At 38.8% G+C, this 15,754-nt stretch overlaps 1 protein-coding gene across 2 annotated transcripts in view; it reads left to right on the top strand.

Moving 5' to 3' along the window:
- Positions 1–15,754, top strand: part of Synpr (synaptoporin) — a 321,344-nt gene that overhangs the window by 198,525 nt on the left and 107,065 nt on the right. The window lies entirely within an intron of this gene.

The following is a 15,754-nucleotide window of genomic DNA, read 5'->3' on the forward strand; positions in this document are numbered from 1 at the left end:
TCATATCTCTATTGTTATACTTAAATTGATAGAAACAACCTTTTAAAATCTTTGTCACCTAAGTGTCTGTTCCATGCCTATAAAATGATGGCCAGATGCCCTTCAGAGCTTGTTCCCAGACTCACAGCTTGTGGTTCTGATCCAGATACCTATAGATAGACTAAATTCATTCAATTTTAAAATGGTTTATTTTTTGTAAAACCCCCAAGTAATTGACATCAATTACTCTAATGGTGTATTAGGGTTCTCTAGAGTCAACTTATAAAATGTCTCTATATGTTAAGGGAATTTATTGTAATGAATAAAAGGCTGTAGTCCATCTAACCTAACAATGGGCAACTGTGAATGGGCAGTCCAAGAATCTAGGAGTTGCTCAGTCCCACAAGGTTAGTTGTTTCATCTTGCTTCTGTATATGCTGGAATCCTAGAGAAGTAGGCTCAAACAGATATTCTAGCAACTACATGCAAGCATGCAAGAGCCTTCCTTCTTCCATCATCCTTATATAGGCCTCTAGCAGAAGGTATGGTTCAGATTAAAGGTGTGAATCACCACACCTAAATTAGAAATGGGTTCTGTTTCAATGTGGCCTTGAACTCAGAGATATACTTCCCCCAGTCTTCTGGAATTAAAGGTGTGTCAAGATCCAGATGAGAAGTCTGTGTCTTCCAGACTCAAGATCTGAATCACAGGTATGCCCTCTATTGCTAGATTGTAGCTCATTCCAGATGTAGTCACATCGACAACCAGAATAGCCATCACAGAGGGGGATGTGTTAAAGCAACTTTTAGCAGTGCTTTGGTGTGTTATCAACATACTCTCTTGCTCATTTCAGTTTATCATTACCTTCTATGGGCCTAACACTGGCACTATAATTACAAAGGAAGTCAAAAATCAACCTTTCCAGCTTTTTGTAAGCAAGTAAGCACAGTATTTTCTGGAAACATTCTCACAAGCTCCTAGAAGACTGTCACTAAAGGGAAGGAAAATAAAGGAAGGCAAGAGGAAAAGAAAGTGGGGAGGGAAAAGAAAGAAGATGGGAGAAGGAATATAGGATACAATCAAGAAATCCTTCTTAGTGATTCATCTTTCTAATGTACATTTTGATTCACCAAGATGTTCATTGTTTCTCAAATATATTTCCCACTGAAATTCTTTTTCTCCCTACTAAGTATCAAAGAATTCACAAATTGTGGAATGTATACATTTTTAAAATATACTTGTCCCATAAACATTTCCTAGTGTAAGATAAAAGTGCTTGTATTTACACTCAGTGAAGGATAAGAGTGATATTTTTAACCAACATTTTGAAGGCTTAAAAGAGTAGAACTGGCTGGGTGTGGTGGCACACGCCTTTAATCCCAGAACTCAAGAGGCAGAGGCAGGCAGATTTCTGAGTTCAAGGCCAGCCTGGTCTACAGAGTGAGTTCCAGTACAGCCAGGGCTACACAGAGAAACCCTGTCTTGAAACACAAAAAGAAAAAGAAAAAAAAAAGAAAAAAGCAGAGTAGAACTGGCAGCCATTTTCAAATGTCCCCTGCACAGGCTCAGATACTTACAAGAGTAGATAAAGCTCAAAACTGTCAAACATTTCTCCCTGGAAGTTCACAATTAATATTTGTAGTGTGCTGCTAAAGAAGAGTTGAAGATGCTAATTTTTCTGGAAGTTCTGTATGAAACCCTTGGCTTCTGGAAGAGAAAGACCAAATTAATACCTGTTCATTGATCTATGTTCATAATCTAGGACCTGGAGTTCTAGCTAAGAATTGTCAATGGCCGGGCAGAGGGACTGGGATGCTCAACATTGTCCCTGGGCTCATGATGTCTGCATGGTTTCAACAATGATCTAACTAAGAGCTAGTAACAGTGGGTAATCTGAAGGTCAACCCTTTAGGGTCTGGCAACAGCTTAGTAAACACAACATTAGGCGCATAGATTCCTAGTCTTGCCCTAGAGCTAGGGAGATGCAGTTATGAGAGCCATCAAAGTGAAAAGCCAGCAACTGAGCTCAGGTAGGATGGAGAGGAAGGGATTCATTTCCTGTATGCCTGTGAGATATGGGAAGACTTGTCAAGCAAACAATTTCCAGCTTGGGCTTCTCCATTTCCTTCCCAAGACTGCCAAATCATGCAGTTGGCCCAATGAAGGACATGGGGAGAAACTCAACGAAGATGGTGGGGTCCCCTCCTCTTTTAAGGATAGCAGTCACTTCATTTGAAATACTTCTACTAAGGATCTGAAACAAAAATGTTGAACCATTGTTTTTTAAACCCCGAATTTTCTATCAAACACTACATTATTCAGGAGTTTATATGCAAAGCAGTTAAATGATTGCAGCAGCGAAGGGAGGAGTCTGAGATACCTACCCACTTCTATACATCATTCAGAACACATGATCACATGTTAAAAAGCTCATCACAAGTTCACACACACAAAATCAAGTCATACATTGAAATAGAAGTTTACAACAGAGAATGTTTATATATATATATATATATATATATATATATATATATATATATATATATCCATATCCATTAGGAGTAATTATCTGGCTAAATTTCCTGTCACAGCTCCACAATTTCACTGAAGGTTGAAAACCATAACTAAGTTACTAGTGAAGTTTTGTATAGATAAACCCTAGTCAATATTTTATCTTCTGTCCTAGCACCTATAATAACTCATTAATTCCCTTTTTATGACCTTTGGTTAATTGTTTTACACTCTCTTGGAATGTGCTCTGAATAGGAGAAAGTCTAGTTACTATCTAAGAGCAATTAACTGGTGACACATAGGAGACTGACAGAGTTCTCATGGCAGCTTTGACTATCAGAAAAGGACCTAATAGCTGTCCCACTATAAAAGAGCTTAATGATCACTGACATAATTTTAGGAATTCTTCTAGGATAATCATTAAAACTCAGCAAGTCATCTATTCGTCTATTCAGTATCACTACAAGAGAGTACATCTTCATTGATCTGCAGAGATCTCCTCAAATGGGTGATCTACTTTAAAAATGTGATAAAAAAAATCACCTAGCACTTGTTATATATGTCTAATAATAACAGGAAAAGCAGATAAATAGCAGGAATCTTTCCTAAAACGAATTCATTTATGGCCTTGCCTGGTAAGAGCAAATCTGTTGCAGGTTATATAATAATCCAAAGCAGACCATCTCAGGAGGCTCACCTGCTAGTTATTAGCTTGACCTAGATGGCTCCTGACATACAAGAAAGATGTAAATTCAATCCCCAAGTCATTGGACCAAAAATGATATTTTATGGATGTCAGATCAGAAGGACCTACTTAGCAGGTTGCCAGACATAGACTTCAGTTAATAATATAATGCCAATTAGAAAAATCTAGGCAACTTTCAAAAAATTCAAATGTTGCTTCTATTGAATGTATCAAAAAATAAAACAATGTGTACTTCCTCTACACCACCATATGTGCACATTTTTGCTTATACGTCTAGCAGAGAGGACTTCTTTTACAATATGTCATTTTATTATAGAGCTAAAACACCCCCCCCCCACCTCCATTTTGTCCTGTGGTCAAAGTAAACAAGCGATGCTTAGCTGTTTCTGCATCTCCTGTAGTGTGTTACTGTGGAGGGGAACACGCTTGACATTGGAGGCAACGAGTAGGGTTCTGGATCTCATATTCTTAACATGTCCTTAATACTCTGATGTGTAATGCAAGGCTGTTCACTTTACTACTTAATATATGTCAAGAGCACCCACTAGAAAAACGTACGCACTTTGAGCTAACACATGGGGTTACACATTTCAGGGGATGGGGGGCTGGAGGGATAAACAAATTAGAAATAGAATAGTTTATAAATTTAGAACATCTGTAAGGTAAAATGCTAGACAGTCATTAAAAACATTTTCTTCAATGGTATTTAAAGATGTGTGAGATGTTCCCTGAACAAATACAAGGCTTTCTGTGTGATGATTTGTGCATATTTTCTCCTCAGTTGTTGGAGTAGAAACTGCTATTTGCCCCCTATTTAACTTGCCCACTTTTCCTGTGTGCTTGTACTTTGAAGTGAATGCAAGTCCACCCTTATGGAATTTCCTCTTGGTATTGGACCTTGCCTGGCATGCCAGGCATGGCAGGAAAGAAACACTAGGAAGTGAACATTTCCTGCAGCAACCTCATCCAGTGACAGCTATGAGTGGTATTGCACATGCTGAACACCAATAAAATATGTTCTGTTCTACAGATTTTCTAAGAGATGCCCAGAAGGACAGCTCTACCTTTAGTGAAGACCTAATCATCAGTAAAGCTTTGATCACCTTTTTTTGTTTGGCCTGATCCACTAGCTCATTACTCTTTTTCTGTCTTTAGAAGTAACTCCTCCAAAAATAAGTTGCACCAAATCTTCTCAGCATCGATGCGTTTGTTACTTTCCTGTCACTGTGAAAAATACTGCCAAGTTAAAGAGAGGAAGATGTCTTTTGGCTCACAGTTGCACAGGGTCTTGCTCATGTTCCAACCACCGTGAATGAACTCTGCCATTTTTTTTTTTTATCCTCATCATAATGAAAGAAGACCCTGTGCACCTTTTGTGTTGGACACTGGTATCTGTTTCACAGTATTGCTGCATTGTCGAATGAGACATAGCTGCACAATTTTTAAATAAGACCTAACAAACAGTAAGTTTTCTTCTAGTGTATTATTCTCTCATTCATCATCAAATCGGGGTAACTGGGAATTAGCTAGGAAGCAGAAAAGATAACTGGAGAAACGACAATCCTGAGACTATAGCTTTCCCTGAATGAAAGCTTCCTCCACCTTCTCTCATCATATATGCAAACATTAGAAGATATACAAATTTAATCATTACATGTTGATTACCTTGGTTTTACTGTTCCAGTGTTCTTAGAAGGCTTTATTATAAGACCTTTTGTTTTTCTTCTGAAATCCTTCCAGCCTGGCAGAATGGAGAAAGCTGTCACATTAACATGCTATTGAGGAAATTTTTTAGCATCACTAAGGGTAAGAGAGGAAGATTCAGCCTGAGCTATAAGATTTTGAAAACTGAGAATTCAAGGATAGAATATTCCATTAATAAAAAGACATGTGTGTGTGTGTGTGTGTGTGTGTGTGTGTGTGTGTGTGTGGGATGCTCATTAGCATTGTCTGAGAAGGATCTCTTGCCCTTAAATGAGTCTCCCCCTGCTTTCTGACTCCCATCTCTCTTTGGAACATTTGAGTAAGTGTGCCTAAACAGGAAATCTGTGGTATCTGGACCTTTCAACAGGGTTACCAGCTCTACCAGAACTGAGGTAGAAGGATCTTTCCCTATGATTCATACCCAGAGGCAGTGGAGATAAACTTTTTCTCTTCCTACCATTGAGCCAATGGGGGAAATACAAATAGAAAGGGATGCCATATTTTCCATCTTGTGCTCATGAAATGGTGTGTCTACAATAGTCACTTTTTATGATTTCTCATTACCAAGTAATTTTGCTCTATTTGTATAAAGCTTCAGAAATTTCAAATCTGTAATATCCCATTTTAACATTGCATCTTAAACTTAAATTGTTTATGATAAAAGTTGGTGTTGCTAGGCCCAGAGAGTTGAGATTAGAAGTTTAGAAGATGAAGACAAGGCCTAAAGGCCAAAGTGGCAAATCTTGGCTGTCTTAGTTTGAATTTCCCCAATACATGGTGAGACAAATATTTAAGTGCACATAGTTTTCTTGGCAGAAAAATCACTGAAAACTCCTAAGAGGAAGAGGACATGAGACAAAGGATAGAAAAGTTACCACGAGTAACTCAGGTACCTGAGATTATGGAAAACTGTGGAGAACATATCTCAATAGGGCTTGAATCACACAGGTAATGGTGCAGCATTGAAGATCTCAGCACTTCTGTTGGTCACTGTCTCAGTCACCAAAGCTAGGCCTGCAGGTCTCCTACTACTTGTAGCTCAAGAAAACCACCAGTCAGAGGCTGAATACTAGCATTACAAAGACATCACATTGTCTTGTTACCATAGAAACCATTTGACTAAGGGGATCTGGGTGAGCATCCAGCAGCCTTCAGTATCTTAGTGAGAAGCTTCAGTCCTTAGCCTAGAGTTGTAAGTGCCCTGCCATGTATTATGCATTCAATCTATCAATAGGTACTTATTGAGACCTTATAAAATCCATTAATTATATATGTACTTGCTTAGTAAAGTAGACATAGCCTCTGCCCTCACGAAATTTACAACTAGTGTAAAAATGGAAGAATATAAATATAGACATATAACATGTGCATAAACAGATGCATACATACATTTTTATAATTATATTTTTATAAAGAAAATGAGAATCATACACAAATATAAATAAGTGCTGGTGTGGACTGAATGGCCCATGTGATATGTACTTCAATAAAGTGGGAAAGAAGGGCCTATGATATAGAGTTTTAAGGTGACCTGGATGAGAGAAGAGTGTGCTGGACAGTGGGGTGATGTGTGCTGTTTCTTGAGGAAGACTGAATGAAACACAGAGAGCAGGAACAAACCCCGGACCTACATAAAGTCAAGGAAGAAATGTGTTAGACATGACTGTGGGTGTAATTATGTATGAGTGCAGACCCAAAAGTTATGAGAGAGCTCTTCAAGGAAGGCTGGAGCACATAGTATGTGGAAAATGATGTGCAGGAGTCGAGAGGCTTGCCGTCTAATGTGAAAGAGAGCTGAGAACAAGCAAGGAGACAGTGAGTGCTTGATTGGGAGGCAAATGGTAAGAGAAAAAGACAGAGGCAGAGACGGGTTAAAATTTTTAGAGCTTTATATTGATTGAAGTGGGGTCAAGGATCTGAGCAATGAGTGGATCTGCCTGTGCAATAGATGACAGAACTGGTGGTGGTGTAGCCATAGAGTCAAGATCAATGAGGAAGAAGTTTGTCATGATCAGTGAGGATGTGGTAGAGGGTGAAGGCTGACTAGAGCTTGTCTCTGCATTGTCTTCCACATCTCCCTTGATGGTAATATAAGTCTACAAAGTAGCTTCTTTATAGACTTCTCCCATTACTCTTGCTAGTAGCATTGTGTTGTATTGATCAACATGGGAAAAATTATTCAGTATTTCAAGGGATTTTTTCTTGGTATCAGTTTGTGGGATCCTCTTGGGGTCACTAAATCTTCAGGACTGGCTGACAGCTTTAGCACTGCTTGAAAGAACCTGCAGGTAGCCAACTGACTTGTAGTGAATGACAAAGACACACAGTCCCATCGAGACATATCTGTGAGTGCATTTCTGAAGAGCTAAAAGCACTGAGAGATTTATGAATTAGATAAACATACATGCTATGGGTTATGGTTTTAAACTTTACCAATTAAGAGTTCATTCTAGAAAAGAAAGCTCACTTTAGGTTGCCTTGTTTTGAGAAGGTCAATCAATATAGGGAACTAACTTGGAGAAATTATTTGATCAGTGTACATCACAGATGAGCTGGACTAAAATATGTCAGAGACCAACTTACAGAAGGGATCATTCCATTGGGTTTATAGTTTCAGTCTTTGGCCAGCTGTCCCTATTCCTCTGGGCCCAAGATGAAGCTGAAGGTGGTCTAGAGGAATTCTGTGGGAGATGAGGCTCTTCACCTTACGGTAGACAGGAACCAGAGAAGTCACAAGGGACTGGAGCAGCAAAGATTCACCCTCAGTGATTCTGCCTCCAGCTGTACACACCTCCTTAAGTTCCCAGTACTTCTTTAAATCCACCACCTGATGGGCACCTGTCAGCACATGTACCTGACTGAACATTGCATATTCAAATGATAACAACAAAAATTGGGATCTTTAAGCATCCAGAAACTAGCAGCTAGCGAAGCCATTGGCATCTCTCAGGCTAAAACAGGGCTTGACAAATTAAAGCCTAAGAGCAAAATCCATCTGGCCCCCCCACTCTGTAATATTATGTACGGGCTAAGAATGGGCTGTATTTTAAATGATTTTTTTTATACTGCTGTCTGTATCCATTGCCAACTTAACAGACACTGGAATGACCTAAGAGACAGCCTTGAGGCACACAAGGAGGGATTATTTAGATTAGGGTTAGACTCAGGACGATTGTCAGAGAATATCTTAGTCAGGCTAACTGAGGTGGGAGATCCACACCTTGTAGGTGGCGTTCTTCCCTGGCTGGGATTCTGCATTGCATAAATGGAAGAAACAAGCCAAGTATTGGAATCCATCAATTGATGCAACGTGACCAGCTACTTTAAGTTCCTGTTGCTTTGACTTCTGGGGCATAATGAACAGTAGCCTTGAACTGTGACCTGAAGCAACCCTTCACCATAGGCTACTTCTGTCATGCTATTTTAACACAGCAGAGGAAAAAAACCTCAGACACCCTCTGAACACCCAGCAACTATCCTCAATTTTTCCACTTGAAGTATAAAACCTAGACTATTTAATATCTGGCCTTAAAAATTATGAGTAACCTCTAGCCAAGGTTTATATAAAGAGGCAGAAGTAGTCATAGTAGTTTGTACACAGGATGGGATCTGTCTGGTAGAATTTGTTTCTATAGCAACAGGAGACTCCAAGAAAGGGGAGATACAGGGGTAAATTAAACCATCTTTAGGGATGGTCCTGAAGTATTGAGAGACAAGGGGAGACTTCTAGGTCTTCCAGTGGTTGATATCATTTGAAGCAAATTAGGTGGAACACACTCTAAGATACCCATAGGGTATGCAAAAAAAGAAAAGAAAAGAAAAGAAACAAAACAAACAACAACAACAAAAAACAGGTGAAGACAGGCAGAGTCTCTGTATAAATCTCTATTTCCTTGTCTACAGGAGTCTGATGCATCTGACTGAAATGTTTTCAGTTGAATTAGTTCCCTAACTGAGGAGATGACTAAAACTCTAATAACGCACCAGTTACCATCATAAAGAGCAGAAGGCAGTGCACACACAACATGAGACAACTGTTAATTTCTCCTTTCTACCTGGAAAGACTTACTTGCCCCATGGAGGCAACGTCTGAATAGGCTTTTAAATATTATGATCAGAGCGTGTGCTCTTATGTGGTCTTACGTGACTGTAAGCTATTCAATCAAGGCAGCTGTTTCTGTTGCTCTTCCTTGGGGAGATGACAAGTGGCAGAGATTAAATAAGTGTGTGGTGAGCAAGTTCTTCATGGACTTCTCTGTCTCACTGTGTGGGAGTGCAGTGGCAAGCCCTCAGTGACTTGGGTGACAGTATACACTCTGGAAGAACACAGCATAGATTTGTCTTAGTGTTTCTATTGCTGTGATAAAACACTATAACCAAAAACATCTGGGGAAGAAAAGACTTTTTATCTTAGCTTACCACTCTCAGATCACACTCCATCATGTAAGAAAGTCAGGACAGGTGCTTATGACAAAAACCTGGAGGTAGAAGCAAAGGTAGCAGCCATGGAAGAGTGCTGCTTACTGGCTTGTTCCTTCTGGCTTGTTTAGTTCCCTTTCTTACAGTACCCAGGACTGCCAACCTCAGAGGTAGCACGACCCACAACATTCTAGTCCCTCCCACATCGTTTGTCAACAAGAAAACACACCTTGGGCTTGTACAGAGGCCAATCTATAGGGCAAACGTCTTCTTAGCTAAAGTTTCCTCTTCCCAAATAATTGTAGTTTTTGTCAGCTTGACATAAAACTAATCAGAATACCGTTATTCAAAGTTTTAAAAATAAGGTCTAGTTTCCTTTACAATTTTGTTCTTTCTAGAATAGGTGAGAGCATGGGAAAGTTAGCTACAGCAAGGTTCAGTAAGTATCAGAGGAAGGCACCATCATACACATATCTGTATGCTGTACCACGTCTCTTGAAAATGAAAGCACCTGCCCCATGGTATCATGGATCTGAATCTCTTTTACCTCATCAGTTCCAAAGGGAGATGATGTTCGATTTTTATGTCCGTCTAAAACTCACGCAGTGAGGTAAAACTAGTGTCAGTTGAGCACAGAACTTGTCTTCTCTTTACCTATGATCACACTTCATCTTTGAGAGAATGAACTATGTTTTTCAGAGGCTGCTATGTCAAATGTAGAGGAGGCATTCATTCAAGATAATTGCTTGTGTTAATATGCACAGCTGCCAGATCTGAAATGTAAAGGCATCGGGGCTGAGAAATCTCAAACAATGGAGAACTAATGTGCATATTCCCGGTACCTTTTCTAGAACACATTTAGGAACTCAGAGGTCCTCGACTTTAGTTTTATTCCCAGTTTGAGTCTTAGAGACTTCAAAACTGCATTATGGATGTCTGTTAAAATGGAAACAGCACCATTCCACTGCAGACTCACCTCAGCAGCATCACTGTAGCATCCAAACTGGCATTTCAGCAGGACAAAACATGTGAGTGTCTCTGAACACACAGGAGGAGGGAGTTGTTAACCTAAAGAGGAGGAGGAGGTCCAGCTCCTGCCAAAGCCTCATCGTTTCCCTTAATATGGATGGACTTGAAGAGAGAGTTTATACAAACATTTTACCGAATATATTTAACATATATAGAAGAATACCATGAGTAAGTAAGTGACATTACTGTCTTTTATCATTCCAAAGTCACCTATTATAGCGTATATCACCTACCACTCTTAAAATGAAAAGGAACCTAAAAATTGACAGGAAATCAAATAGTAATTTAAATGTAATAGTAATAGGTAGACTACAACTATTAACTTCTCACTCCTACCATCAGCTTTTGAACATGTTCCTTAACAAAGTTGCCTTTAACCTATTAACTCAACTCAGCTTGAGGGTCAAAGAGAGGAGACATGTTAATCCTTTTATTTTAAGCAGGTGTGAATATACATATGCATGATTATTAGTAATTAATATGGTCATTGCTCCTTGATGTCACAGTAGGACCATAAGAGCCAGAGCATTTACTTTTACTTCCTTTTCATGGACTAGTATTCAGAGACAAACTTTATTTGAAACCACATAACCAGTAAATTCTTGATGTCACAGTAAAGATGTTTAGCATGGTATCTAATTCTTTTCTGATAATGTGGAATAATGATGAATCATCTTCATCACCATTATCATCAAATAAAAGATAAATGAATCATTTTACTGCCTTCCATGAGCTGTACAAAGCAATTACACATACCATAGCCTTTTGTAATAATGATGTCACCATGAGGTATACAGTCTGAACTCTGTTTGTGGTATTTGGAGCTGATACATGGGGAGGAACATCTTGCCAAATTCACAAAGTTAATAAGCACAGGAGCAAGCTTTGAACAGACGTGTTTTGCACATCCAGAGCATTCAAAGGTCATATTAATGGTCACCAGTGCATTATTAAGACTCCATCAACTGGTAAATGCCCCTGAATGCTTCCTTTATTATTTCCAAGTTTACAGTCTGCTGTCCTCACCGGACAGGTGGTGCATGCCAGAAGGACTGAGTGTCTGGGAGCCACTGTGTTCCATGGGACAAGAATTACTGGCATTTATTTTCTAATTGATTTCCTGGGTCAAACAAGCTATGAGGGAAAAATAACTCTAGAATGGAGTATGTGGTGAACTGATTCCCCTTTCCCTTTAGTGGCTGTTTGATATGGGATGGTGAAGTTCTGCTATGTTTCATTATGAAAGATTCTATACCTAGGTCGGGTATGTTAATTAGAGGCCAGGTCTTCAGAAGTCATGTAAATGAAGGTTTACTACAACATTTTTTATAACTTTTGCTCAATTCAGCATTAAATCATAGTGTTTGTATGACTAATAGAAAAATAAGAAACTGCCTGTTTGCTTACATTGTTCTCAATAAAGAACCCTGTAATATATTTGTTTGTTAACATGGATGGACTCAGTGTTATCTACTTATTAGGCATTTGTATTCCTGGCAAATTTTTTTTGAAAAACATTATGATCAAGTTTCTTTTAAAAAAAATAGTATGTGCATGTGTGTGCATGTGTGTGTGTGTATGTGTAATATGAGTATATGCATATAATTGCATGTGTTCATGTGGATGTATACATGCAAAAGTGTGTGTGTGAAGGTCAGAGGACATTAGGCATCGTTTTTTGCCTTCTAGCTTGATTCAGACAGGGTTTTTTCTTCAGTGCTGTGTAGCTCACAGAGTTGGACTTGCAATCACTACTTTATATGACCATCATAGAGAGCCACTCTGCAGATAATTAGTATAAGATTCTAATAATATTCTGCATATTTATATGTCTGCCTCCCATCATGTTGTAGAAGTTCAGGAATTACAGACATGACCTGCTTTATCTGACTTTATGTGTGTTCTTGTTATCTGTATTCAGGAACTCATGCTTCCATTGAAAGCATTTTGCCCACTGAGTCATCTTCTCACCTCAATGTCAATGTTTTCTTAGTAGTCATATCTACTTTATCATTTATTCTCCAATGTTCTCCTGTGAGATTTGCTAATTAAAACAAGCTTTCACTATGGTACCAACAGAAATGCAGGCCTTGAGGATGAAGGGGGAATGAGCTCTCTGTCTATGGATATCATTCATTTAAAGAACAGATGGAAATTAATGAACCTGAGACACAGAGAAGTTACACTGTCAATCTAGGACTTACAGTAAGACCAACATAAAGCAGGGATTTACATTAATGTTACTGCAATCACTACTTTATATGACCATCATAGAGAGCCACACTGCAGATGATTAGTGTAAGATTCTAATAATCTTCTGTAATGACAAGGAAGTCTATAACAAATTGCCCAAATTAACAAATTGTATTTACACAATATAAGGCAACATTTTGAGAATTTATAGATCAAATTAATTTACACTGTGATATTCATCTTAACAGCATGCTTTAAGTCTTGGCATTGAAATGAATTTAGGAATGTATAGATCTCAGCTAAATATGTATTATGAAAGAATATGTCTTTGGGGTGCATTTCAAAAATTTAGTATTATTTATATCTAGATTTGCTATATTGCTTGCCAAAATGAGAATAGATTGGTTTCTTTGATCATTTTTTAAGTCCTCACAGCAGCTGTCCAGGAAGAGTGAATGCCATAATAAAATACCATTAAATATGATTTTCTCTGTTGATGTAAAATAGTCTTAGACTGACATGAACCTTAACAGTTCCAAATCTAAAATTATTATTCTGATTACCATGGTCTTTAGAGCGAGAATTCAGCAACTGTTCTGTAAAGAATGATAAAGTTTAATGTTTGCATTATGCAGATAAAAATGCACAGCATCAGTATTCCAAGTTGGAACAAAGAGTGCCATAGACAAAAATGAATGTAAGTGTCTTACACTGTGCTGGATGGACTGAGAATGTGGTGGGGTGCCTTCTCAACGCAGATCAGCATTGGTTCCAGATGACTGTGCCTTTTGTAGTTTTAAAAATCACTTCAATTTCAACCAAATGCCTCTAGCCACATAAACAGTGTGTCTCTGCCTCTTTCTATAATACTTTCTGGAAAACAGATAGCATCAGTGGTGAACATAGCACACCCAGCTCTTCTTTCAACATCTTACTGTAAGTTGGCAGGCCTCCTTGGAGGCATGCTGACCTTTGAGCCTACATCCATTCACTCACTTGGTCAGGAAACACTTGCCAAGTGTGGAATCCGGGAAGACGGGAGTGGGTGGGGGGGTGGGGGGATGGGGGGGGCTTGTCCTATGCTGCAGATCCAGCTCACGCTTGGTCCCACATTTGCATCATGGAGACCTCATCTACTCTTTTTAATTAGATGTGAGGCTAGGCAATTGTCAGTCGATGGCTTATAAATAACTTTTGGCAGAACCCCATCCACTCATTTACCAGGTGCTTCAGTGTGCTGTCCTGGGAGCTGTTCTCGGTGCTGAAGCTCCAGTTTGAAAAGAACAGACTGGGACCTTAGTATGTGTCTCATTGCAGTGAAGAGAAGTGGAAAGGGACAATAATCAAAGAAACTAAAGACCTGGATTGTTGCCCTTGCAATAGATGCAATAAAATTACATAGTGAGATGGAGGGAAATGGGGTTGGGAAAGACAGAGAGAAACGGAGGAGGGAGTCAATGACTTGAGAGCTGAATGACAGGAATGATGAAGCATGACTGAAAAGTTCATGGAGACAGAACAGGAGGAAAAGGATGGGAAGGGATGGAATGAAAAAGGAACTGAAAGGAAAATGTAGGGGCATGAACATACTGGGTTAGAGCAGTGAAAGACATTGATTGGGGCGGCATGGCCAGCAGCACAAGGTTTGTAAACCTTAGAGGTGCTTCAGTTTTATTCCAGATGAAATGAATGTGGCTTAAGTTAGCTGTTGTGTGAAATATATATTTTTCAGTGGGATATGCATATCAGTTAAACAGCTGCTGATAATGATTTAGGGAAGGGGTAGTGATAGCTTAACTGTGGTTTTAGGATGCCAGAAGGGTAAGATTAGAAATATTTAGGATATATTTAGATATCTGATCCACAGACCTGTTTAGTGGAAAGGATCTATAGGTGGTAAGGGAGAGAAGAAAACAGGGTCTGTGCCTACAGCCTGGGTGATGCTGGCGGGAGAGTTGTTGGGGGAACACTGGCTGGTTTTGCCATTATGGATGGGGGAATGACAGGATATGTCAGATGCAGTGGTTTATTTTTTGCTTGCTGTTTTTAATACTGAATGCCCTACTGCAAAAAAAAAAACTGTAATGTACAACAAGACTCTATCTTTAGAAATCTTTCTTCGAGAAGCTAGAGAGAAGGAGGAAGCAGTCCGAAGGGATTGTTATTTACTTAGTGGCTGTAGTCAGGCCCATAAATCCATGAAGACCTCCACAGGAAAAGCAGAGTGTGGATCGGAAAGCATGCCAGAGAAGCGGCATGGGGCAGAGGTTGATCCTTAGAGCGATCTCTGTCTTTGTTACTTTACAGCTCTGTACATGTATCTTTAAAAAAATATGCTTTCTCTTGATAGAAATAAATTGATTCTCTCTAACATGCTAGGCTAATTACAATAAATAAAATATGTAAGAAAAAGTCATTGTCTTCAAGCTCACAGCTTGAGAAAAAGCAAAGCTAATATTATAAATTGTTATGAAAACTCAAAACTGGTAAACTGGGGACATTAAAACACTGCTTACCACTGAGATTAAATATTTTTTGGTAATGAGACAACAGATCAAACAAATAATTTAGCCATTGCAACATACACTCATTATTTTTTTAAACTTTATTCTGTTTAAAAATTTAACTTTCCCACAGTAATTGGCATCCTGAAAAGTAGCTTTCAGACTGGCTTCTTTCATTTGGCAATGTGCACTTCATGTTCTGGTGGGTATTTTTGTGGTAGTTCACGCATCTCCNCTTACCAATGAACACTATTTCATTGTAAGGGTGCCCTGCAGTTGCTAATTGACAGCTCTGTTATTTCTAAGTCTTGAGAACTACAAATGGCAACATTAGAAATAACATTAGAAATAGGCAGACTATCAAGCACATTTTCAGGTCCTTTGGGTTGACACCAAGGATTAAATACCTTGGTCATATGATAAGAATATTCTTAATTTTTTTGGTAAGAAACCATGGAACTGTGTTCCAAGTGGCCAACACATTTTTGTTTTGATTTTACATAAAGAAGAGTGGCTATGGCCTTACATACTCACCAACTAGTGCTGGCTGGTTTGATGGGTGCACAGTGATAATGATTGTTGTTTCAGTTTGCATTTCCTTAATGACATGTGAAGTTGAGCATTTTTATTATAGTTGTTTGCTACCCATAGATCTTCTTTGATGAAGAATCTGTTAAGATCTTTGTTCAAGTTTTATTAAGGTGCTTG

The sequence above is a fragment of the Mus pahari genome, chromosome 8 (genome assembly GCF_900095145.1).
Source record: "Mus pahari chromosome 8, PAHARI_EIJ_v1.1, whole genome shotgun sequence".
Classification (NCBI taxonomy): Eukaryota; Metazoa; Chordata; class Mammalia; order Rodentia; family Muridae; genus Mus; species Mus pahari.